Source organism: Eptatretus burgeri, chromosome 9 (assembly GCF_056783735.1).
Source record: "Eptatretus burgeri isolate ZD-2024b chromosome 9, Ebu_testis_v1, whole genome shotgun sequence".
In the NCBI taxonomy this organism is placed as follows: domain Eukaryota; kingdom Metazoa; phylum Chordata; class Myxini; order Myxiniformes; family Myxinidae; genus Eptatretus; species Eptatretus burgeri.
This window is the reverse complement of record NC_140969.1, coordinates 37,241,095-37,265,657: the sequence shown is the minus strand read 5'-3', so window position 1 is coordinate 37,265,657 and position 24,563 is coordinate 37,241,095. Positions and strand designations below refer to the sequence as shown.

The 24,563-nt window shown below is 43.2% G+C and overlaps 1 long non-coding RNA gene across 1 annotated transcript in view; it reads right to left on the bottom strand.

Annotated features, from left to right (window-relative positions):
• Positions 1 to 24,563, bottom strand: part of LOC147019918 (uncharacterized) — a 40,329-nt gene that overhangs the window by 5,912 nt on the left and 9,854 nt on the right. The window lies entirely within an intron of this gene.

Here is a 24,563-nt window from a genome sequence, read left to right as displayed (position 1 = left end):
GCAACAACCGCTGTGGCAGTTACACATTTGTCAGGGCTGTGTTTCAGCATTCTCAAAGCTGCTATGAATACAGCTAAATATGCATATGTTGCAGATATTGGTTGCATCAAAACATCTGTTAACCAATGTTGAAACAGTGATAGTCTGAGGTTTTGCATTGATATGTTTTACACGAGGTATGGTCAGTCGTACGTATCTGTGTGTTCAAAACGCAATACACACAATTTGCTCACAGTAGTCCAAGACATGCCAAGAAAGTGTAACGAGGTGAATACAAAAATAAAACGATACATTTATAATTAATTTTCGTACTAATTTTACATAACTGTTGAGAAAAAAAAATAGATTGGCATGTCTTGGAATGATGTGAGTATCTCGTTTGCATGATCATTTCAATGCCCTGAGTATCCACCAATATCTGAGTGTCCAAATACGTAGATCAGCATCACCTGGAAAAGCCGAAACATGAACGAATAACCGATATTTATTGCCCCCGTCTGTACAAAGAGGATGTACACAAGGACATGCTAGTAAATCGCAAAACCAATGTATGATTTTTCAGAGAGTAATCGAGATGCTTCATATGCTTTGAAATTTGTAGTGCATTCTGCCACTTGCAGGTATTGAACCAGGCACCGAGAGCAAATATCTTGTGAAAAATCCACATGTGGGTATTATCACGTGTGAAAAACTTGACATGTGGGATTGTCGGACAAATCGACATCTGGGATTTTTGTAATTACGATGTATACTCTATTTACATGAGAATCACAGGAAAAGTCAGATGTAAAATTATCGCCGTTGTTGGATGTTGGTCACATGTGGTGTTACACATGTGAAAGTTAACTCACCTTAATATAAATTTTCATAGTTCGTATTTTAAATTCCCAAAATTAAATAACAGCAAGAAAAGAATTCCTTACTAATAATATGGGACTTTTGAAATGAGGTAATCCACTCAGAATGTTTGGGTGCCTGTGCAGAAACCCCAGGAAATGGTGGTGTTCAGGGCAACATAAAGTATATTGTGTGTCTGAGATAAGGATTGCTCCCTAAAACTGCTCACAATGCTTCTAAAAGAAACCCAAGATACTTGGAAACATACTCGTGAAAAATGCTGCGCCACTGAAAAACAAAATAGTTGAATAGCTTTCTGAACTCGCTTAAAACGTTGATAGCTTGCAGCTCCCCATACTGCAAACGTCTGAGGACGTGGACCGGTACAAGGCCTGTGGATGGCTTGTTCTACCTGACCACCATGATCATCCCTGTCAGTGAGGGAATGTCATATCTGCGGCTTGTCAATGCAGAAGGGTAAGTTTAAAATGATGATATTTACTATGAATCTTGTTTATGAGGGGATTGGGGTAGGTGGGAGTGGGAGCTGTGTTGGCTGCGAGGGCCATCATAAATATTAATTTTTTTGGTTGGTTCTGGGTCCACGAGAAAAATTATACTAAATTTTTGCATCTATTGGTAAAAGGAGAAGCGTCCATCCATGTGTGTGTTTGGGTGTTATATCCAATGCCCTCACTCGCTTGTATTAACAGATGGTACGAACCCAACACCTCTCATCCACGGATACTTCCATTAGTGTGATTTGCATTTAGGAGCAATTATGGTTCATCATTTTGAAATTGCCACTCTTTCATATAAATTCTAAAAAGTAAGTTTAAAAGACGATTTGAATTATAGGTTTTGCACGAGCAACGGCAGGTTAAAAAGTGCCCGATGAGCAGAACCGAGTCACTGAAAACTCCCCACACAGTGCAAACGCAAATGGCCTCGTTTCGCATTCTTACGTTATTTCCAAAGTCTCGTATTGTACATACTTGGACATTGAAAAAAATATAAAGTGTGACATTCTTTAAACTGTTGTCAATATCTCGTCTCGAAAACTTTTTCAGTGGCTCTCCAAACTTAAATCGCAGCTGGACACTGACCACAACAACAATGCCAGTTGCAACTCACAAAATTGAAATCCAGATTATAGAGGAGATGCAAACAAGCAGAAGAAAGGATAGGAGAAGTTGGGAGAAAAACAAAAGAATGGAAGAACCTGAATAACCGACTATCCACATTTTAAGCTTGAGACATCAGCGACTGCATGAGATCACATTGGTGTTTATTGGTTTTTATTGTTAATTAAAACCTCCAGGTGTTTTATTGATAACTACTGCGACACCACTCAATATTTTCAGTATGGTATGGCCTGCTGTGTAGCAGTAGGATACTCGAAGAGAGCTGGTAATGTGGTTGTATCCTTGGGAAGGAGAATATGGAAATGAGAAACAAGTAGATCACCATGGTGACGAGAGAAAAATGTACCCCAAGTGGTCATTTGGATTTGTGCAGTTAGGTCTTTACTTCAGGGAGGCCTAACCAAGTAGCAAAAACTTGTCAACTTCTTGAGTATATGCACGACTAAATGAATTACTTAAAGACATTAAATACATGTCAGAGCGGATGGTGCAGAGGTTGTGTACTTTCATTATTTTTTGATCCAGAGTCAAGGCTGTGGAAGAGCAAGAACGCTGAATGGATCAAGATACTAAGTAGAACAAAAGGAACAGTAGACTGAGGGGAAAACACAAACAGCATGGTTGCCGGACAAAAATAGAGACAAAAAATGATCTTAGATGGTGGGGAAGAGCTGTCTCGAAGACCTGGAGGGAAGAATGAGATTGAAGAGGATGTGGAAGTTGGTTCCACATGCGGAATAAAATGAGGAACGAATGAGTGGAGCTGAGCAGTGATTCTGGACTTTTGGAGTTTCACCAAAATGAGGTTGATGTTGGACTGTGTGTGTGTCCTGCAGAAACTTTGGGAAAGGGGGAGGGGGAAGGGGGGAGGGTAAGGGGAGAACCAAGCACAGAAAGAGCAGAGGTTGCAAGACCAGAAAGGAGGCGGTACAAGACAGGGAGACCACTTAGCTGTCTGCGATGGGTAAGTGATAGGCCCACAGACTCAGCTTCATTGAATATTACAATAATCTTGAAGGCCTTGCTTTCCATTGTAGCAACCTGAGCAAGGTGTTAGGCAGAGGTAGCAGCCCAGAGGAGAGAGCAGTACTCCATCAAGCTGCAGATGAAGGATGAAGGCCTTTCGGCGCATAGGAGTTCAGTTGTGCCAACAAAAGACTTTGTATGATGCAGGATGCCAAGTCAGCAACGGGTTTTGGAGGCCAACTGAGAAATGTGGTTTGCCCAAGACAGATTGTGGTTGATAGTGAGACCCAGGAGTTTGAGTCACTGAACTTCCTCAAGAGGATTGTTAAGAAAGTGGATGGGAAGGTTTGTCAGACAATCGAGAGAGCGAGAGAGATGGAGATGGAGATGGAGATGGACATGGAGATGGAGATGGAGATGGAGATGGAGATGTTTGTGAGAAAGATTTGTCAGGATCCAAGACATATTCCAAGTATTTGACCTGCTTGTGATTTCATCATGGTCTGAAGAGAGGGAAGGGGTTGCCGCTTGCCCATTGGAGGGACAAGGGATGTCACAGCAGAGGGTGGAGTCATCAGCAAAGAGATAAAGAGGATTTTCCATTGATCAGGCATAGGACTGCGCCCAGAACACTGCCTTGGAGCACTTCAGCCTTAACAGGAAGAGGAGATGAAAGTATTCTGTTTAGCTTTAGAGCCACATGTTGGTTGACCTTGAATGCCACAGGCAGATAGTTTAGAGAGAAACGCAGGGTGCCAGACTGCATTGAAAGCAAGAGATATGTCTCGAGAGACGTCCCTCATCCCATGTCTGACAATGAAGGCCTCTATCCATTTTTAGCTCACCTGGACTTTAGTCAGGTGAGCTTATGCAATCGAGCAGTGTCCGAAGGTGAGTCAATGAGTCAGTGAGTCAGTAAATAATTCAGTCATTATCACTTGAACCAAACACACAATTTTGATGAAACTTGGCCACAAGCTTTGTATCTGATGCCTTATTAAATTATATTGACCACATCAAAATCTACTCTCATTAAGGAGGTCTATAGGGGGGTTTGAACCCCACAATAGGTATTTGCTGTCTCCTCCGAAACTACACATACCATTTTGATGAAACTTAACCACAACCTTAATCACCCATGATATACCAAAGTTTATTGAACACATCAAAATCTGCACTCATTAAGGGGGACTACACAGGGGGGTTTGTGATTGACACCTCAAAATAGGCATTTGCTCTTTTCTCAGAAACTACACACACGATTTTGATGAAACTTGACCACAACCTTCATCACCCATGATATACTAAAGTTTATTGACTGCATCAAAATCTGCGCTCATTGAGGTTGTCCACGTGGGTGGGGGTGGGAGTTTGACCCCACAAAATAGGTATTTGCTCTCTTTTCCGAAGAGTACAAACAATTTCAATAAAACTTGACCACAAGCTTCATCACCCGTGATGTACCAAAGTTTGTTCACGACATTAAAAAAATTCAGTCTGAGATGATCTGCAGGGGTTTGAGTGACTGTTGCTGCTGATCCAGGTGAGCTTCAGGACAAGCAGTCCTATTTTTGGGAGAGTAAGTGCAGCATTTCCAAGGAAGAGTTACCTGGTGTGAATCTGAATTGATGATCTGAGGTGAGGCCATTGAAGAAAAGGAAGAATTTCATGTCATCTGTGATGATGGATTCCGTGACCTTACTGATGATTGGAAGTAAGCTGACCGGTCTGTAGTTAAGGGTTTGGTTTTTGCACCTTTTTAGCTCTGCCAACGAAGGAGAAGGAGGTTATGTTTTTAACCCTTTTCTATCTGTTTGTGTACAGGATATCTCAAAAAGTTGTCTACAGATCCGGATGAAATTTTGTGGACAGGTTCGGTGTTTGACAAGGACGAACTGATTCGATTTTGGTGAAGATCCAGATCCGGATCCGACTACTAGAATTATTTAAAGTGATTCTTCACCATTGAGAGATAGGGCCAAAAACGATACATAGCATGATATCTCAAAAATGTGTAGATGGATTTGGATGAAACTTGGTGGACACGTTGGGTGTGTAACACAGAAGAATTGATTGGATTTTGGTGAAGATCCGAATCCGGATCTGGATACGACAATTATTTATTTTTTAAAGTGATTCTTCACCATTGAGATATGGGGCAAAAACGATATTGTACTATATTGCATAGTATTTGAAAAATGTATTGGGCCCGATATGTTCTCGTAGATCAGGCATTACGTGGCGGAGGTATGCGCTCTACCGAGTGCCATTCTATTTATGTAATGTGGTGATATTGGCTGATTTACAAGCAGATGGAAGATGACCTAAGGCAAAATATGGGGTGAAAAGCGCAGAAAGAGGATGTGCAAGAGCAGCAGAGCAGGCTGTTTGAAAGGCACGTGAGCTGATGCCATCCGGTCCAACAGCAGAATCATAGTCGAGGGTTGCCAGAAACTACTTCACCTTCTCAGATGGAAATGATGTAGAATCCAGGAGCAGTTGGGCATGATTGGGTAGTCTAGGAAATGGGCATAGGGAGTGACAAGTTGTGGAGACAAGATTTGTAAGCATTCAAATAAAATTGGTGCATTCGGCCTTCTCATGAGTCGAGTCAGCTGTGGTGCCATTCGAAGAAAGGGAAGGGATGGAGGAGGAGCATTCTTAACAAGCTGCCACCAATGCTGAAGATGCGGACACATAGAAGGTGTCGGGTTTGAAGGATGTGGGCTTGTAAGAGATTTTGTGGTGGTGTGGGTGGTGGGGGGTTGTGACACTGTTAAAGGAAGTGAAGGGGATTTCGTTGTTGTGAGCAGACCACCTCTGTAAACTGGTCTTCTCAAGCGAGGATGGGAAATAGGGTAATGTTGAGGAGGTAGAAAGTACAAAAAAATTAATTTGGGGGGGGGGGAGGGAAGCAAAACGAGGAACACAGTGACAAAAGGGACACATAAACTTCACGACAGCAATCCAAGAAGTGGGTTTTGAACAAGTGAAATTAATTCGACAAATACAGCACAGCAAGGTACAATTTAATAAGGACAATTGGACAAAAACAAAAACAGCAACACAGGGACGAAAATAAAACAGGAAAACATGACGGATCTGATTCAGACATCTTCACTTTAATAAGGTGGAAGCAGCAGCTGCAGATTCAACCAACATATGGATAAATCCTCAAACTGGACAAGCTGTGACCCAAAAAATACCCGTGAACTTTGTGCTGTCTCGTCTTCATTCCATTATCGGCCTGACCATAAATTGTTGGACCGATGCTTTGCAGGCAGGGTGTTGCATCACAAAATTCACCATCTCTCGGATGGACATTAAGCTGGGTTTCTCGACACCAAGCATTAGTTGGGAGACGTTTATGATCCCACAGTATCTTACACAAAGAGTAGGCAAGTTGTCTTTTGAAGAAATTACAACTTTCTGCCCAAATCAGCTGGAGTCGAATGTCTGCGTCATGAAAGTTGGTTAATGAAAAGACTGGGGCCAAACTTCCTTCACATCTGACCCACACGAAGACAGCATTAACTCTGGTTTTTAAAGAAGTACAGTAGGAGGTGCAGCAGTAATATTCGAAGACATTGAATACAATATATATATATATATATATATATATATATATATATATATATATATATATATATATATATATATATTGTGTCTGTGTGTCAGTGTGTGTGTCTCCATAACTCCAAAACTATAAAACCGAGCAGCCTGAAACTTTACATGCATGCTAAGAAAACTCCAATGAAGCGCAAGAGTGAAAATTGGGTGCTTGGGTTAATTAACACATCCCTTTTGAAGATAATTAACGGCCTTATATAATTATATCCTTCATCAGGCAATCCTCAGCCACCTCGATCTCTGGATCTTAAGGCGTGTCTTGGGAAACCTCGCTGGGGTCTTAAGCCGCCATGTTTTTTTGGCCTGCTCAACCATGCCTTGACTTGGAACAGGCCGCAACGATTTATTAACGATAAAGTTGTTGTTTTCACTTTCTTCACCCATATTATCGAATGCCTGCTCATCATAGCTACGAATCGTTGGGTACAGTGCAATGCTTATCAACATCCAGAGACGTCAGCGTTCGTGGCTTGACATTTTGGGCATTTCCAGGAGGTGTATGTTAAATATGTTGCTTATTACATGCCAAACTTGCCGGTTCTTCACGACTGTTTTGGTGGAATGCTTGCTTGAGTGCTTAAGACACTTGGCGAGCGCTCTCCAAGCTGCTTGGTTGTTCGTTTTGGAAAATGTATCCGTGCTTTCAAGGGAACATCGATTAAACAAATGCACGTTTCCGCCTGTGTTGGGCCCTGCGGTGCCGTGCGGTCGGTGTCTTGGGAGGTACAATTTTATTCTTACAAGATATCGCTTTGTTTAACCTTTTGTGCGATCTCCTAATATAATCCACCCTTCACTTCAACATCGATACATATTAAAAAAAACAATAAGGTCCATCCGGCCACGTGTTTGCCATGATCTGGAGGTGAAGGCAGAGAGCAGAGATCGACATTTTGTGTTCTGGGCCTTGATATATCTTTCAATTGAATTTTGCTAATTTCCCACTTGAATTCCTTTATCAAAGATCTCTGTTTAAAGCTAAATCTTTATGTTTGTCGTTTTTATGTATTTTATGTGTGTGTACGTATATAAACTGTATTACCATAACAGAAGTGTGTGTACGTGCAAGTTGATGTTGTTGCCTGCTATCTCCACATGTGGGTGGGTTTCAGGAGGTGACAAAGAGACTTACCAGGTCTTTGTGTGTGTGTGTCTCTGTCTCTCTCTCTGTCTCTCTCTGTTTTTCTCTGTCAATCCTCTCTCTCTCTCTCTCTCTCTCTCTCTCTCTCTCTCTCTCTCTCTCTCTCTCTCTGTCTCTCTCTCTCTCTCCATCTCCCTCCTCCCCACCCCTCACTTTATTGACCTATCAGCGAAGCGACAGGTTGTATTTGCTTGTATGTATGTATTCTGGTAGGTCCAGAGGTAATAAGGCAGTTGCTGGAACAATAATCACGACAATTTCATATTATTTTATAATTTATAATGATTATGAATTGATTTTTGCTTGATATTATTCATTGATAATTATTTTAAATTGCAGAATCTCCAAAAGTGGAACATTTGAACCATGGAGGACCTTTTCTGCTTATGTGTGGATTCTCTGACTGCCCGATTAGTTCTGGGCCACCTGGTATATATATATATATATATATATATATATATATATATATATATATATATATATATATATATATATATATATATATATATATATATATATATATATATACATACATGAAACCGAGCAGCCTGAAACTTTGTATGCATACTAAGGGAACTGCAAGGAAGTGCATTTGTGAATATTGGGTGTTTTGGTTAATTTAAAACATTTCTTTTTGAAGATAATTGATGGCTTTATTTAATTATACCCTTTATCAGGCATATCCTCAGCCACATCACTCTCTGGGGTCTTTTGGCGTATCCTGGGTTACTTCACGGGGTCTGAAACTGCCATGTTTTTTGGGCTTCTCAACCATGCAGTGTCGTGGAACAGGCCACGACTATTTCTCAACGATAAAGTATTTTTTTCACTTTCATCACTCATCGAATGCCTGTTCATCATTGCTACAAATCGCTGGGGACATTGCAAGGCTTATATGACCGGAGACGCCAGCATTCGTGGTTTTATTTCATTTGCACACATGCCATAACTCCGAGAATCTCTTAAACTAAGCCAAATTACAAAATTTAAATGCCAGAATTGAACTTAACAGCAGTTCCGACTCCTCGATAATCTTCATTTGTCTAATTCGCACAGAGTTTGGAAATTTGGACAAAGCTATCACTTGCCAAGTCAGCAGTCCAAGTCAACCATTTAATTGGAGTGCTTGCTTGAGTGCTTAGGCCTAGGTCACATTTGCTCTACGGTGAGGATACGGCGGCCATACGCCCTCTGAATTGACAGAAACGTGCGGTGGCCACAGAGAAACTGAGGTGGCCTCAGGGAGGCCCTACGCCGTATGGCTATATTTTACAGGCCGTAGGGGGTCGCAGTGGAATTATAGCGTGGAGTTATAACTTTTTTCATTTCTACGTTTACCGTAGCAATTCGACAAGCCAAGCTATGACGTAGTTGTGTTCCACGTCGACCGTACGTATGGCGTACGGTGGGCTTGTGTTATTCGTGCGGCTGCCGTAAGCTCTTCTCAATGACAAATGAATTTTCCCAACCCCCCAAAAATTACGGCGGCTGCACTATTTCCACGGTCGCCGTACGGTGGCCTTGCGTTCTGTGTGACCACCTGCGGGCAACGCAGGGTCGACGCACGGTTCCCCTATGCCCACCGTGCACCTACGTACGGCCTCCGTGGCAGTCTGCATCGACCGTGTGTCCACCGTGCACTACCGCTAGAGATCTGAGTATAGGTGTTTGCCTATACAGTGGTGCCCCCAGAATCCCAATTGAATTCGTTCCAGGAGGCTGTTCGGATTGCAAAAAGTTCGGATTCCAAAAATATTTTCCCAATAAGAAATAATGGAGTGAATTAATCCATTCGTGGACCCAAAGAAAACCCACTTTCAAGACACTTTAAACTGAAATTCCCCATGTTTAAGATAAAATATGATGAGTAAATGACCTTCTGTGGCGGTGTATTGTATGTAAACTGGTACAATCACCACATCCAAATGTTCACACAGGCTCGTGCTCCGTCCTGGGTTCCGATCGCTCGTGCACTCTGCGAGAGCGCTGCCCCCAGGGCAGCTCATCAAACATGATGCCCCCAGAACCACAATCACTTTCATCAAACGCATCGGGCTGACGTAATCATGGATATTCCAAATTACAACTGGTTTTGCTGTGAAATTCAATCCTTGCCCAACAGTCCGTCACACGTGATCGGATTGCTTTTTTTGTTATTAATTAAAACACAAGATGATTAAAAAAAACAAACATCACAAATGAAGGTGAAAACACGAGGTAAGGCCTAAGGCCGCAGTCACACAAAGTGGCAGTCACATGTTTTAGCAGCGTCTCGCGGAGCAAACGCTTCTTCTTCTTCTTCTTCTTCTTCTTCTTCTTCTTCTTCTTCTTCTTCTTCTTCTTCTTCTTCACAAAACCTTAATCTCTTGTATATACAAGATCCAGATCGCCTTAAATAATGAACACATGTACACATCCTCACATAGACGGTGCCTTTTGAGAGCGTCTATCATGAACTTTAAAATATATTTGGACATTTGCTTTAAAGTTTTGAAAAGTTGACGTTACTATTTAAAGATTATTCCATTTATCGTATTGTAATTTTGTAAATTCACGATTTATCGTAAATACGTAAATACATAATGACGGGTTTCGCTATTGGCTTAATGAAGGCACGTGACGAAATATCGGAAGTTGTTGTTGTTGTTTTTTTTTTTTTTTTAATGTAAGTTTTTTTATTATTATTGTTTTTTTAGCCGACAAAACCTTTAGGTTTTGGACGCTGCTCTTGGACATATTTGTCCTTGTTATTTTTCGGGTAACAGCACGGCGTAATTATAAATTGTGGAGATCGAAAACTTGGGTGTGCCGTACGGTCTTTGATTTGATGTCGCACGGTGACCTTAGGGCGTTCCTGCGGCGGCCATAGAATTGTGAAGGCAGACGCAAGGTGCCCGCAAGGCGACCGCAGGGGGACCCTAAGCCGAACGTGCGGTCAGACGGACGGTAACGAATGGGTTAATTTTTTTTTTTTTTACCAGTTCTTTTGTTTCGGCTTGTCGAATTTCTACGGCGAACGTAGAAATGAAAAAAAGTTATAACTCCACGTTATAATTCCACGGCGACCTTACCACTTGTAAAATATAGCCATATGGCGTAGGGCCTCCCTGAGGCCACCTCAGTTTCTCTGCGGCCGCCGCAAGTTTGTCAATTCAGAGGGCGTACGGCCGCCGTATCCTCGCCATTGAGCAAATGTGACTGAGGCCTAAAGTATCGATCGACACATGAGAGATACTTTCACGAGGACTTCCACCGACAAACTGAATGAACAAAGCGCGAAGATGCGGCTCGAACAGGTGGGGGAGACACGTGAACAAACATGAACGCTTCGTTGTGTTCGGTTTTTTAAAATGTATAAGGTTTTTAGGGCAAAATTTTCTCGAAAAAATTGTTTGGATTCCAATTTGTTCAAACAATGGGGCGTTCGGAATCTGGGGGCACCATGGTATATTTTAGTTATAGTATATTCAGTTTTATACACTGGTATATTTTTATTTCAGCAAAAAAAGAACTGGTATATATACCCACTCGTTACCGTCCGTCTGGCCGCACGTTCGCCTTAGGGCTCCCCTGCGGTCCCCCTGCGGGCACTTTGCGTCTGCCTTGAAAATTCTATGGCCGCTGCAGCGACGCCCTCAGGTCACCGTGCGACATCAAATCAAAGACCGTACGGCACACCCACGTTTTCGGTCTCCACAATTTATAAATACGCCGTGCGGCTACCCGAAAAATAAAAACATATGTGACTGCTACATTGTGTGACCGTGGAAATACTGTGGCCGCCGTATAATTGCTAGTGGCCGCAGATTTTGGAAACCACACGGCCGCCGTGGCAAATGTGACCTCGGCCTTAATTTGCTTGCCGAACGCCCTGCAGTTGACGGAACAGTTCATGTCCCAATCGGGATGTATGGTCGGCAGTTGCTACAATGTAGAGTGTGTTTTGAAAACGCGTTTTCAGTATCGCGCAGATTTAATGCAACAACAACCGTGCTATGTCATTCTGAGTGAACCGTTCACTCACTCTGGACGTTTTTGCCGCACCACGTCATTCTGAGGGAGTCGTTCCTGCTCTGTCATTCTGAACGTGTGTCAGGTCAGATTAGATCTGTGACTTGCTAAAGGTACCATGTATACCTGTACGAATCTGTTCCATGGTCGGGTTGTCAGCGACTAAACAATCTCCCCCCACTAAATTTCTTGGTGAGGATGGTGTATGATATGGACATCCAGCAGGATGTAGAACAAAACCTGTCTAAGGGCGGATGAGCTTCTTGTGAGCCAATGGCCATCCAAATTTAGTGCCCAACTGTGTCTGCGGACATCCATCTGCAGTTGGGTTCCTTCTTATTAGGAGGTTGGTGGCAGGATTTGCACCCCGGCCACCATAAAACCCTTCATTCTGCAAAACATTCCAAAAGCATTTAAAAAAATCTGAAAACCCACTCCGTGGGAGTACCTCCGGTGCAGCTTCTCTTCGCAGGGCAGCTCACCGGATGACGGGATTGGGGTAAAGCCTTCGGGACCCCAAATCTTTGATGATAGGAGGGAAACCATGGGGTAACATTCTTGGATCAGATTGTGGGAGAGTGTGTCGGGGTGGTGGTGAGGTGTCATCCACCAGACGGTGGTCTCCTGGGGTTAACCTGAGGCGGTCCCTTTGGGTGGGTGCCTGGAATGTCCTATCCCGAAGAGGGATAATCACCTGTCTCTATTATCATCTGAGCTCAAGCGTTTGGACATCGGTATTGCAGCACTCTCTGAGGTTCGGAGACCGGATTGTGGTGAGATCATGGTGGGTGGTTACACCTATTGGTCTGGTCGCTCTGATGGTTACCATGCCCAAGGAGTTGCAGTAGCTGTGTCCAATAAGCTGACTCCAATGATAATTGAGGTAACACTGATTAACGAGCTTATTATGAGACGAAGAATTCGTCACTCCTTGGGAGTCATTTTCCTGGTCTCTGTATATGCTCCGACTGAGGCGAGTGATCTCACAGTGAAAGACGTATTCCTTGCCATGCTCAAGTATGTGGTTGATCAGTGCCCCAGGTGAGATACTCCTCCAGTCTTGGGGGATTTCAGTGCATCGACTGCAACTGGTAGGGATGGTTAAGAGACATGTGTTGGCTCACGTGAGCCTGGAACTGTGAACCAGAATAGCACTAAGTTCCTTGACTTTGTAAGAAGTCATGGACTTAGAGTGGCTGGTTCATGGTTTCAGTGCCCACAAGCTCATCACTGGACTTGGCATTCCAACGTTGGTGGTGTGGCAAAGGAGATCGAGTATGTGCTCGTTGATGGTCACTGGAGGATGATGCAGAACTGCAGGGTCTACTGGAGTGCTCAGTTCCTCAATACTGACCACCGGCTTGATGTCGCAACTCTTGAGTTTCAGCTTAAATCCCAGAGAATGGTACCATCCCAGCTGAGGCTGGATGTTGGCGAGCTCAATGATCTGAAGGTAGCTGAGGAAGATTTGGGGGTCTGGGTGACTTGGGGGAACTTGAAGAGTTGTGGAGTGCCTTGAAGACCAGCGTCCTTGTTGCCGGTAGATGTCTTGGAACTCACCAGAGGGCGAAGAAAAAATTTTTTCTCTCAAGGGACACCGGATACCATTGACCAGAGTCGCAGGGCTGGGTTGAATGGCAGAGCTGAGCTGTTCAGGGGGCTGAGCAGAAAACTGTACGTGCACTAAGGGTGTCCAAGGAGGAATTCAGGAGGCCTATGTGTGGACAAGGACTATGGACAAGGAGGCCTATGTGTGAGGAATCTGTGAGGGGAAGAGCAACACCTGTGGTCAGGTGATTCTCATCTTGCTTACAGTGGAATTTGCACATTGCATTCCTCCAAGCCCGTCCCTCGGTGCACAGCATTTAGAGCAGAGGGTGGTGGACTCTTGACAGAGGAGTCCGGAGTGAAGGCCCGCTGGTCAAGTTATTATGAGCGGTTGTACCAGGCTGATCGACCAGCTGTCGATGTGGACGTCAGGGGTGTTACAATCACCATTGCTGACCCTCCAATCAACTGTGGTCCACCTTCGTTTATGGAAACACAGGCTGCGGTGAACCGGTTGAAATGGTAAAGCTCCAGGGATCTGTGGCATCCATGTGGAACTTTTCAAAGCTCGTGGAAATGCAGCACTCGTGTCACTGCATGCAGTTCTGTGCTCTGTCTGGACCACAGGCATCATGCTAACTCACTGGAAGAGGGGCCTTGTTGTCCATCTCTTGAAATGGAAGGGTGATCGCCAAGACTGCAACAACTACCGAGGGGTGATGCTGCTCTCAGTGCCGGGCAAGGTCTTTGCTCGGATAATTCTTGATAGGGTTCGCCACCATCTGCTTGAGCACCAGAGTCCAGAGCAGTCAGGCTTTACACAAAAAAGGTCGACGATTGACCGTATCCTTGCTCTTTGGGTCCTCACTGAACGCAGGCGAGAGTTTCAGCAGGGACTGCTTGCAGCCTATGTTGATCTCTGTGAAGCGTTTGATTCAGTGAATCTTGATGCCCTCTGGAGGACTCTTGGTCTTCTTTGGGTGCCACCAAAACTGATTGATCTGATGTTTAAACTGTACTCTGGTACTGAGAGTGCTGTGAGATGTGGTGGTACCATCTCTGACTTATTTCGGGTTGTTACTGGAGTTTTTCAGGGGTGTGTACTGGCTCCCACACTTTTCAGAACTTGTATGGACTGGATTCTGGGGAGGATGTTGGAGAGATCAAGCTGCGGTGCATCGTTTGGGAATGTCAAGATCTCTGATCTTGATTTCGGAGATGATGCAGTCAATTTTGCGGGGACTTGAGATGTCCTTTTGGGCGCCCTCGAGGTGCTGAATGAGGAGTCCGAGCCGCTGGATTTATGGGTTTCCTGGGTCAAAACTAAGATCCAGGCTTTCATTGACATCTTTGATGCTGCTGTCCTGTCTGTACCCATTTGTGGTGAGGATGTTGAGGCGATGAAGAGATTTAATTACCTTGGCAGTGATATTCATGTCTCTGCTGGTTGTGAGCCAGAGGTCAACAGACGTCTGGGTGGGGCCTGGGGAGTCATGGATTCTCTGGATCATGGTGTGTAGCATTGCCGGTACCTGTGCGGGAGGACGAAAGTCCGAGTATTCAGGTCCTTGGTACTTCCAGTCTTGCTCTATGGATGTGAGACTTGGACTCTGACCAGGCATATGAGGCGGAGACTTAATTCCTTTGGTACCAGGTCTCTTCGGAGAATCCTTGGCTATTACTTGTCGGACTTTGTTCCAATGAGCGGTTCCTGAGAGAGACTCAAATGAGATTTTTTTTACCTGAATAGTCCTTGAGCGTCAGCTGTGGCTGTACGGACACGCCCTCGTTTTCCTGATACTGATCCTGCTCATCAGATTTTCTCAGCAAGGGAGCCTTGTGAGTGGAGGAGGCCAATGGGCCGACGGTGTTCTTTGTGGTTGCAGCACGTTGATCAGCATCTCAAAGGGATGGGGATGGGCCAGGCATCTGCCCGGGGGATGGCCAGACAGAGGCCCCTGGAGTACTGGCAGAAAGTTGATGCAGTGACATGCTGCTCTGGCGCATGCTCCCAGACCTGACCTGACCTGATTCTGAGCGAATCATTCATGCTCCATCATTCTGAGTGAGTCATTCGTATTCCATCATTCTGAGCAAGTTGTGCATGATGAGCATGATCCTGACTGCAAGATAAGTTCCAAGGTGTGGAGGGAGATGGAGAATGTCCTGAAATGTCAGGAGATCTACTCACTGAAAATAAAGGTAGCCACTCAAGTCTCCATTTTGAAGTTCTTCAAAAAAAATCCTCAGTGAATCAGCCTCCATTTCATCTTCCGAGCCATCAACCTCAACTGAACAGCCTGCCACACCCGAATAAGCCTGCCACATGCAATATGTACTGCATCCAACCCCAATCATAACGACCCTTATTTAGAAGTAATTCATTTTAATGTTCTTATTTGTTATACGTTTTATTTATGAATTGTTTACTGCATTTTTACCCCTCCTCACTCCCCCACCCCTCCTCGCTCCCCCACCCCTCCTCGCTCCCGGCTGCTTCCTCACTCCCCCGCCCTTCCTCAGTCTCCCTACCTCCTCACTTCTCCATCCCCCGATTTCTCCCCCCCCCCTTCTCCCTCCTCCTTAGTATACCCATCGTCCAGACGGTGGTTATCTCCAGATGTGTCCAGAAGGTAGTCATGTCCAGATGGACCCTCCCTTCACACTGACTTCCCAAGCCCTCTCTTGCCCTCCTCTCACGCTACCTTCCCTTTCCGCAACCCTCCTTGTACCTCATGGGTTACAAAGGGAATATGGATTGTGAGGGGGTAGTTAGGTTTTGCCCACTTTTCCCCCATCTTCGAATTATATCTTCTACGATGTACATGATCGACCACTCTCTGCAAACCACCGCATTTGCATATGCGCACCAAAACTACATTTGAATCTGAGTGCCAGAATCAAACTGTCACCTCCACCACAATAGCCTATTCAGAGTAATTCTCTCTCAATACCAGTGATATCCACCCTATATGCTTCAAACACACATCAGACTTTATTTCCCTCTCACTCAAAACCCACCATTCAAGCTCGCCTTTCCAGCTTTTGCCCTCAGAACACATCTCCCTTGCCAAAAAGAGCCACTTCAACAACGACTACACCAAGCCACAACACAAGAATACTGTATGTCCCTGCTGTACTAATACGCTTGTGAATCTCTATCGAGTGCAGCCTGTGGCTGCTGGTTTCATCATTGGTTGGGATGCGGCTGTGCCGCTGATGCAGTGTCCCCCTTACCAGTACACTGGTGCTCATTTTGCCGACCCGGAAGGATGACAGGCTGAGTCAACCTCCTGGTGTATTTTAATTCAGCGGCCAATGGGGCTTGAACTCAGGACCCTAGGATCCCAAGCCACCACACTAACCGCTAAGCCAACACCAGGCTACGCTTGTGAATGAACCCCTTGTCTTCACTGTTCCACATGCTTTTCCTCATGCTCCTTTATAAATAAACCAATGTCAGCTCAGTTCAATTTGCTCATTGTGTCCTTTCCTCCATTGGTCCAGCGCAGTCTGCAGTATTATTAGACGAGAAGTTTTGCCTCACGTAATTTGCTCTCATTGGCCAGTGTACACTCACTGTATCACTCGGCAGTAATCCGAGTGTGTGATGAGGGCATGAAACTCGGTTAATCCGGTCATCTCCCAGGTAAATGATGTTAGATAGAGTTGACAAAGTTAATTAAAGGTAGTGGTTGCTTAGCAACCCGCCAAGCTGCAGAGTTTTTCACGGCATGTCGACCTACAAGGCTGGGCATTTGGAAGGAACCCCGAGTACTTCCTGTCATGGCGAACCTCGACCCCCTCATCTGCAACAACATATATGTATAAATTGTATATGTATATATATATATATATATATATATATATATATATATATATATATATATATATATATATATATATATTGTTGTGGTTACCACCCGTTCGGCGTGCAGGCGACCGAGTAACGTACAAGTAACGTGTGTCGACGTGTGTCAACGATCGCGTAACGTGCCTACAACTTATGCCAGCATATGCGGAACGTGTGTCATATGTCGAGTACGTTGAGAAATTTTCAACATGCTGAAAATTTCTCGACGTACTCGGCATATGACGATGTATGCCAGAAAACTACGACGTATGCCAGCGTACTACGACGTATGCCAGCGTGCTGTTAACGTATACAAAACTTACCCATAACGTATTCGGCGTGTGCCAGCTTGGTTAGGCAAATTTTTCATATGTTGGCATACGCTGTCTAAAACGTCCAGGTGTTACAGCGGCTTCACACTTCGATGTCTAGTGCGGTTATGATTTGAATCGTCGAGCCGCAGCCTATGAATAGCCTGCGCCACGTGATCGTCGGCGATACGCTGCCACACGCTATGCATAAGTTAGACTGTCGTTGGGCATAGGATGTGAACGCCGACAACACGCTCAGCATTCGTTGGTATAAGTTATCTATATGTGATTGAAACGTTCTGTGTACATTACTAATACGTTATGCATACGTCCAACACGTTATTATATGCCCAAAACTTAAAAAAAAACATCAATAGTTCAGCGTATGCCAGCGTTTTACATACATTTGAGACCTTGCCATACGTTGGCTAAAACGTCAAGGTGTGACAGCCCCTTTAATTGCTTATAAAACTGTAATAGCACAAATATTACAAATGAATTTGCAAAATAAATGTTTGAATTCTACTGGTGTAAATCATGCACGGCAACTCACGTACTTATCATCAGTTAAAGTAAGCCGGTCTCTTTTGCGATATGTGGTGAGAAGCTGTAATTTGTACAACAGGAGTTGTTTTGAGTTGCGTGGAGGTGAGTTGTTTTTTTTAATAACATGGCAGTTATGTGGTGGTGAAGTGTTTTTAATAATGTGGCGGTTACGTGCGCTTGGTTGTTTTGAATTATATGGCGGTGAGGTGTTTTTAAAAACGTGGTGGTAAGGTGTTTTTAATAAAGTGGAGAGAAGGTGGCAGTGAGGTGATTTTAATAATGTGGAGGTGAGGTGTTTTGAATAATGTGGTAGTGAGGTGTTTTGAATAATGTGGAGAGAAAGTGGCAGTGAGGCGTTTTGAATAATGTGGAGAGAAAGTGGCAGTGAGGTGTTTTGAATAATGTGGCGGTGAGGTGTTTTGAATAATGTGGCAGTGAGGTATTTTGAATAATGTGGAGAGAAAGTGGCAGTGAGGCGTTTTGAATAATGTGGAGAGAAAGTGGCAGTGAGGTATTTTGAATAATGTGGCGGTGAGGTGTTTTCAATAATGTGGCAGTGAGGTGTTTTGAATGATGTGGCGGTGAGGTGTTTTGAATAATGTGGCAGTGAGGTGTTTTGAATAATGTGGAGGTGAGGTGTTTTGAATAATGTGGCAGTGAGGTGTTTTGAATAATGTGGAGGTGAGGTGTTTTGAATAATGTGGCGGTGAGGTGTTTTGAATAATGTGGAGGTGAGGTGTTTTGAATAATGTGGAGGTGAGGTGTTTTGAATAATTTGGCAGTGAGGTGTTTTTAATAACATGGTGGTGAGGTGTTTTTCATAACATGGCGGTGAGGTGATTTTAATATGGCGGTGAGGTGTTTTTAATAATGTGGAGGTGAGGTGTTTTTAATAACATGGCAGTGGGTTGTTTTTAATAACATGGCAGTGAGGTGTTTTTAATAACGTGGCAGTGAGTTGTTTTTAATAACATGGCAGTGAGGTGTTTTTAATAACGTGGCAGTGAGTTGTTTTTAATAACATGGCAGTGAGGTGTTTTTAATAACGTGGCAGTGAGTTGTTTTTAATAACATGGCAGTGAGGTGTTTTTAATCACGTGGCAGTGAGTTGTTTTTAATAACATGGCAGTGAGGTGTTTTTAATAACATGGCAGTGAGTTGTTTTTAATAACGTGGCAGTGAGTTGTTTTTAATAACATGGTGGTGAGGTGTTTTTAATTACATGGTGGTGAGGTGTTTTTAATAACATGGTGGTGAGGTGATTTTAATATGGCGGTGAGGTGTTTTTAATAATGTGGAGGTGAGGTGTTTCTAATAATGTGGAAGTGAGGTGTTTTTAATAACATGGCAGTGAGTTGTTTTTAATAACGTGGCAGTGAGGTGTTTTTAATAACATGGTGGTGAGGTGTTTTTAATAACATGGTGGTGAGGTGTTTTTAATAACATGGTGGTGAGGTGATTTTAATATGGAGGTGAGGTGTTTTTAATAATGTGGAGGTGAGGTGTTTTTAATAACATGGCAGTGAGGTGTTTTTAATAACGTGGCAGTGAGTTGTTTTTAATAACATGGCAGTGAGGTGTTTTTAATAACGTGGCAGTGAGTTGTTTTTAATAACGTGGCAGTGAGTTATTTTTAATAACATGGCAGTGAGGTGTTTTTAATAACGTGGCAGTGAGTTGTTTTTAATAACATGGCAGTGAGGTGTTTTTAATCACGTGGCAGTGAGTTGTTTTTAATAACATGGCAGTGAGGTGTTTTTAATAACGTGGCCGTGAGTTGTTTTTAATAACATGGCAGTGAGGTGTTTTTAATAATGTGGCAGTGAGTTGTTTTTAATAACATGGTAGTGAGGTGTTTTTAATAACGTGGCAGTGAGTTGTTTTTAATAACATGGCAGTGAGGTGTTTTTAATAATGTGGCAGTGAGTTGTTTTTAATAACATGGCAGTGAGTTGTTTTTAATAACGTGGCAGTGAGTTGTTTTTAATAACATGGCGATGAGGTGTTTTGAATAATGTGGCGGTGAGGTGTTTTTAATAACATGGCGGTGAGTTGTTTTTAATAATGTGGTGGCGAGTTGTTTTTAATAACGTGGTGGTGAGGAGTTTTTAATAATTTGGCGATGAGGTGTTTTTAATGACATGGCGGTGAGTTGTTTTTAATAATGTGGTGGCGAGTTGTTTTTAATAACGTGGTGGTGAGGTGTTTTTAATAATTTGGTGGTGAGGTGTTTTTAAAAACGAAGCGGTGAGGTATTTTTTAATAACGAAGTGATGAGGTGTTTTTAATAACGAAGCAATGAGGTATTTTAATAACGAGGCCATGAGGTTATTTAATAACGAAGCAGTGAGGTGTTTTTAATAACAATGCATTGAGGTATTTTTAATAATGAGGAGATGAGGTGTTTTTAATAACGAAGCAGTAAGGTGTTTTTAATAACATGGCGGCGAGGTGTTTTTAATAACGAGTCGATGAGGTGTTTTTAATAACGAAGCAGTGAGGTGTTTTCAATAACATGGCGGTGAGGTATTTTTTAATAACGAGGCGATGAGGTGTTTTTAATAACGAAGTTATGAGGTATTTTTAAAAACGAAGCAGTGAGGTGTTTTTAATATCATGGCGGCGAGGTGTTTTTAATACCATGGTGGTGAGGTGTTTTTAATAATGTGGAGGTGATGTGTTTTTAATAATGTGGCGGTTACATGGTGGTGAGGTTTTGTGAACTAAAACTTTAAGACCCATGAACTCCCCCCCCCCCCAAGGACATTAATACCATTTTCCCTGCTTTCCTTCCTGAAAGTCCCTGTGATGTCCATCTTGTTAACCTACGCCATCGAAGATGGACGGAGGTTACTGTTTCACCCCTGTCTGTTTGTTTGTTTGTTTGTGAACAGTATTATGGAAAAACTTCTTGACGGATTTTGACAAAACTTGGTGGCGGGATTCGGTATGGTCCAAGGATCATGCCATTAGATTTTGGACTTGGTACAAAGTTCAATATGGCCGCTATGACGGCCATTTTGAAAAAATATTTGAATTTTTGTTTTTGCATTTCTACATGTTTTAAGTGATTTCCAACCCCCCCCCCCAAAAAATTTGTTTGAGAAAAAAAACCCAGAAATTTTGCACCTTTTTCAAAAAAGGCATTTCTACATGCGCGTTGATCTAGTTTAGTTTATTTAATCGTGGTCCAGTAGAGTCTGATCCGTTTTGACCTACAATGAAAAGGATATCAGGTTCACTTAAGTGACCCAGCAGTATTGGAGGCGGAGGTTTTGCACTCGACCGAGTGCTCCCCCTCTGGTTTATCCTGTTTTCCCTGGTACATCCTTCTCCCTTCCACAGATCTCCTAATGTCTCTATTCCCCACTGTTTTTTCCTTCCATCTCCCGCCCATCTTATCTCCTACCCCCGTGTTGTGCATTGTGTGTTCACTCTCATACGAGCCTCGACAATGTCTCCAAAAAAGGCCATGAAGACCCATATAGACCCCTAAGACCCCTAACGACACATACAACCCTTAAAGACTTTCATGATCCATAAAACCCCAAGACCCAAAGTCCCTCATGTCCCCTAAGACCCTTTTTAGACCTTAGTCACATTTACACCCGTCCACCCTTTCGACCTTTTCTTCCCTTGAGACCACTAGAACCTTTACCCCCCACCGATCCTTTTCACCCCTTAACTTCCTTTAGAGTTTAGACCCCTTCTGCCTTAACATTTTGACCCCTTATGGCTTACACCCTTCAGAAATGCTAGACAGCTTGGACCCTTAACCATTCAGAGCTTTAGACCACTTAGCCCCTTTTTACATGCTTGAGTGATGAAACCCTTTCGACCTCTTAGACCCTAACTACTATTGGAATGTACCCTTTCATCCTTTAGACCAACTAGAACCTATTAGGTATGCACCACGCAAACACCTACAGTCTTCTTGCAAAATACAGAGAACACCTTTTTCAGCAAGTAATGTGCAAACTTGCCCTAACCAGAGAATGTGGATACTCTGCTCGCAAATAAATAAAACTAGATGGGGTACCTGGCATTGCACGGTGCTTTTTTAATCCTGTTGGCATTTTGAAGAAATCAAATTTTGTTTTTTTCTATTTTTTTTGTGGGGGCTTAAAACACCTTCCTTCCCTCACGAAGGAATGAGGTTAGGGATCATCTTATATATTATTTCCGAGTTTGTGGTTTCGTGTCGCGCTATCTTCCACTTTGTTCTGCGCTCGAGTAACGTGATATTCGGCTTACATTATCTCAAAGACCATATGAGGTGCATGGTACAAAAAAAAGTAAATAAAATAATAAAATAAAATAATATATTATTTCCGAGTTTGTGGTTTCGTGTCGCGCTATCTTCCACTTTGTTCTGCGCTCGAGTAACGTGATATTCGGCTTACATTATCTCAAACACCATATGAGGTGCATGGTACAAAAAAAGTAAATAAAATGGTTCTGAAACAGTGAAATCGTATTCCACTTACTGCATTAAAGTAAAATTACTACTGATACTCTGCATCAGTTCCTTTCTCAAACACACCCACCCCAACATGTCGCGCAGAGCGTGGGTTATGCTAGTTTAATATTACCTTCCACATAGCTACAAAGGCTTAGGCATCATAAAGTGCTTTAAAATTCCAAACAAATCAAACTTTTTACCGAAAACACTCCCCTGGCATTCACTGATGAACCTCTGAAAGTTTGCTGAAAATCTGTTTGGCCATCTCTGAGAAAAATACACACACACACACACACACACACACACACACACACACACACACACACACACACACACACACACACACACACACACACACACACACACACACACACACACACACACACCTCTGTCATTTCGTATTTAAGTCGCATGTCCATCAACATGACAATTGTCCATCAACATGACAATGAAAGTCGAAAATATACAGCTCGGTGGCATAATGGTTAGAGTGTCCACTCTGAGTTTGAGAGGTCAGTTGTTTGCTTCAGACCCTGGCGGAGTCATACCATAGACATAAAAAAGCCAATGGTATGTGCTGCCTCTTTACTTGACACTGCATTTAAAGGATGGAGTGATAGAGCACAGACAAACCCAGTGAGTTGACATCTATGGAGAGGAGGAAATTCCTCCTTTATTGTCCTTCTCATTGCGGGGAGAAAATCGAAGTCATTAACATGGTGGTGCCAGACCCAGAGTGCTCGAGGAATTATGTCACTTCCCTAAAGCTCAATTTCTGTGTTTGTCTGTCTAAAGTCTACTCCATTGTTGTCTCACCGGGTACATTCATTTGCTGCATGTGTGTGCGTGATTCGTATTGCATCTCCTTCATGCGACGACACACACACACACACACACACACACACACACACACACACACACACACACACACACACACACACACACACACACACACACACACACACACACACACACACGCACACGCACACGCACACACACACACACACACACACACTGTCGTGTGCAGCCTATGGCTGCTGGTTGCATCATTGGTTAGGGACGCAGCTATACCACTGATTCAGTGCCCCTATTACCAGTATACTGGTGCTCATTTTGCCAACCTCGGAAGGATGACAGGCTGAGTCAACCAGACCTGGTGTGAATTCTGCAGCCGACAGGGCTGGAACTCAGCACCCTAAGAACCCAAGCCACCACCATAACCACAAAGCCAACACCAGGCTTCTCCATGGTGTTCTGGCTAGTGTAAGACTCCAAGGTTGACTTGAATTAGTTAATACTGATTAATACAGCAATACAATGGCCTGCAAAGGTATATACCCGCGACCAATAATGCCACATTTAGATGAATTACGAATGATATAGAAACAATTTTTCCAAATGAACTTTTTTATTGATAACTGAAGAGATCAAACTTTACACTGTTATAGTTGAAGGAGGTTACATGTCAAGTATACCTGTAAAAAAACATGTACAAATCAAAATTTACTGGTTGTAAAAGTATTCAGCCCCTTAGGTCAGTACTTGTTGGAAACACCTTTTACAGCAATGACTGCTACGAGTCTTTTTGGGAAGATCTCTACCAGATTTACACAGTGAGATGGTGAAATATTTGCCCATTCTTCACGTGAAAATTGCTCTAGTCCTGCCAAGTTTGATGGGGATCATCGATGGATTGCAATATTCAAGTCTCACCATAAACGTTCAATTGGGTTCAAGTCAGGACTTTGACTGGGACACTCAAGAACATTTATTTTCTTCTTACTTAGCCACTTAAGTGTGGGTTTAACTTTGTGCTTTGGATCATTATTCTGCTGAAATGTGAACCTCGTACCCAGTTTCAGATTAATGAGTGTCTAAAGTCTACTCCAGTGACTTTCAGACAAAACCTTTCTCCACGTGCCTGCAGTATCATTAAGATGCTTTTTCATGAACCTCATACGAGCTTTTTGATGCGTCTTTTTCAGTAATGGTTTCTTTCTTGTCACCTCTCCATCAAGGCCAGCTTTGCGAAGGGAATGGGATATTGTTGATCGATGAACACTGACCCCCATGTCAGACATAGAGCCTTGCACATCTTTCAAAGTCATTGTTG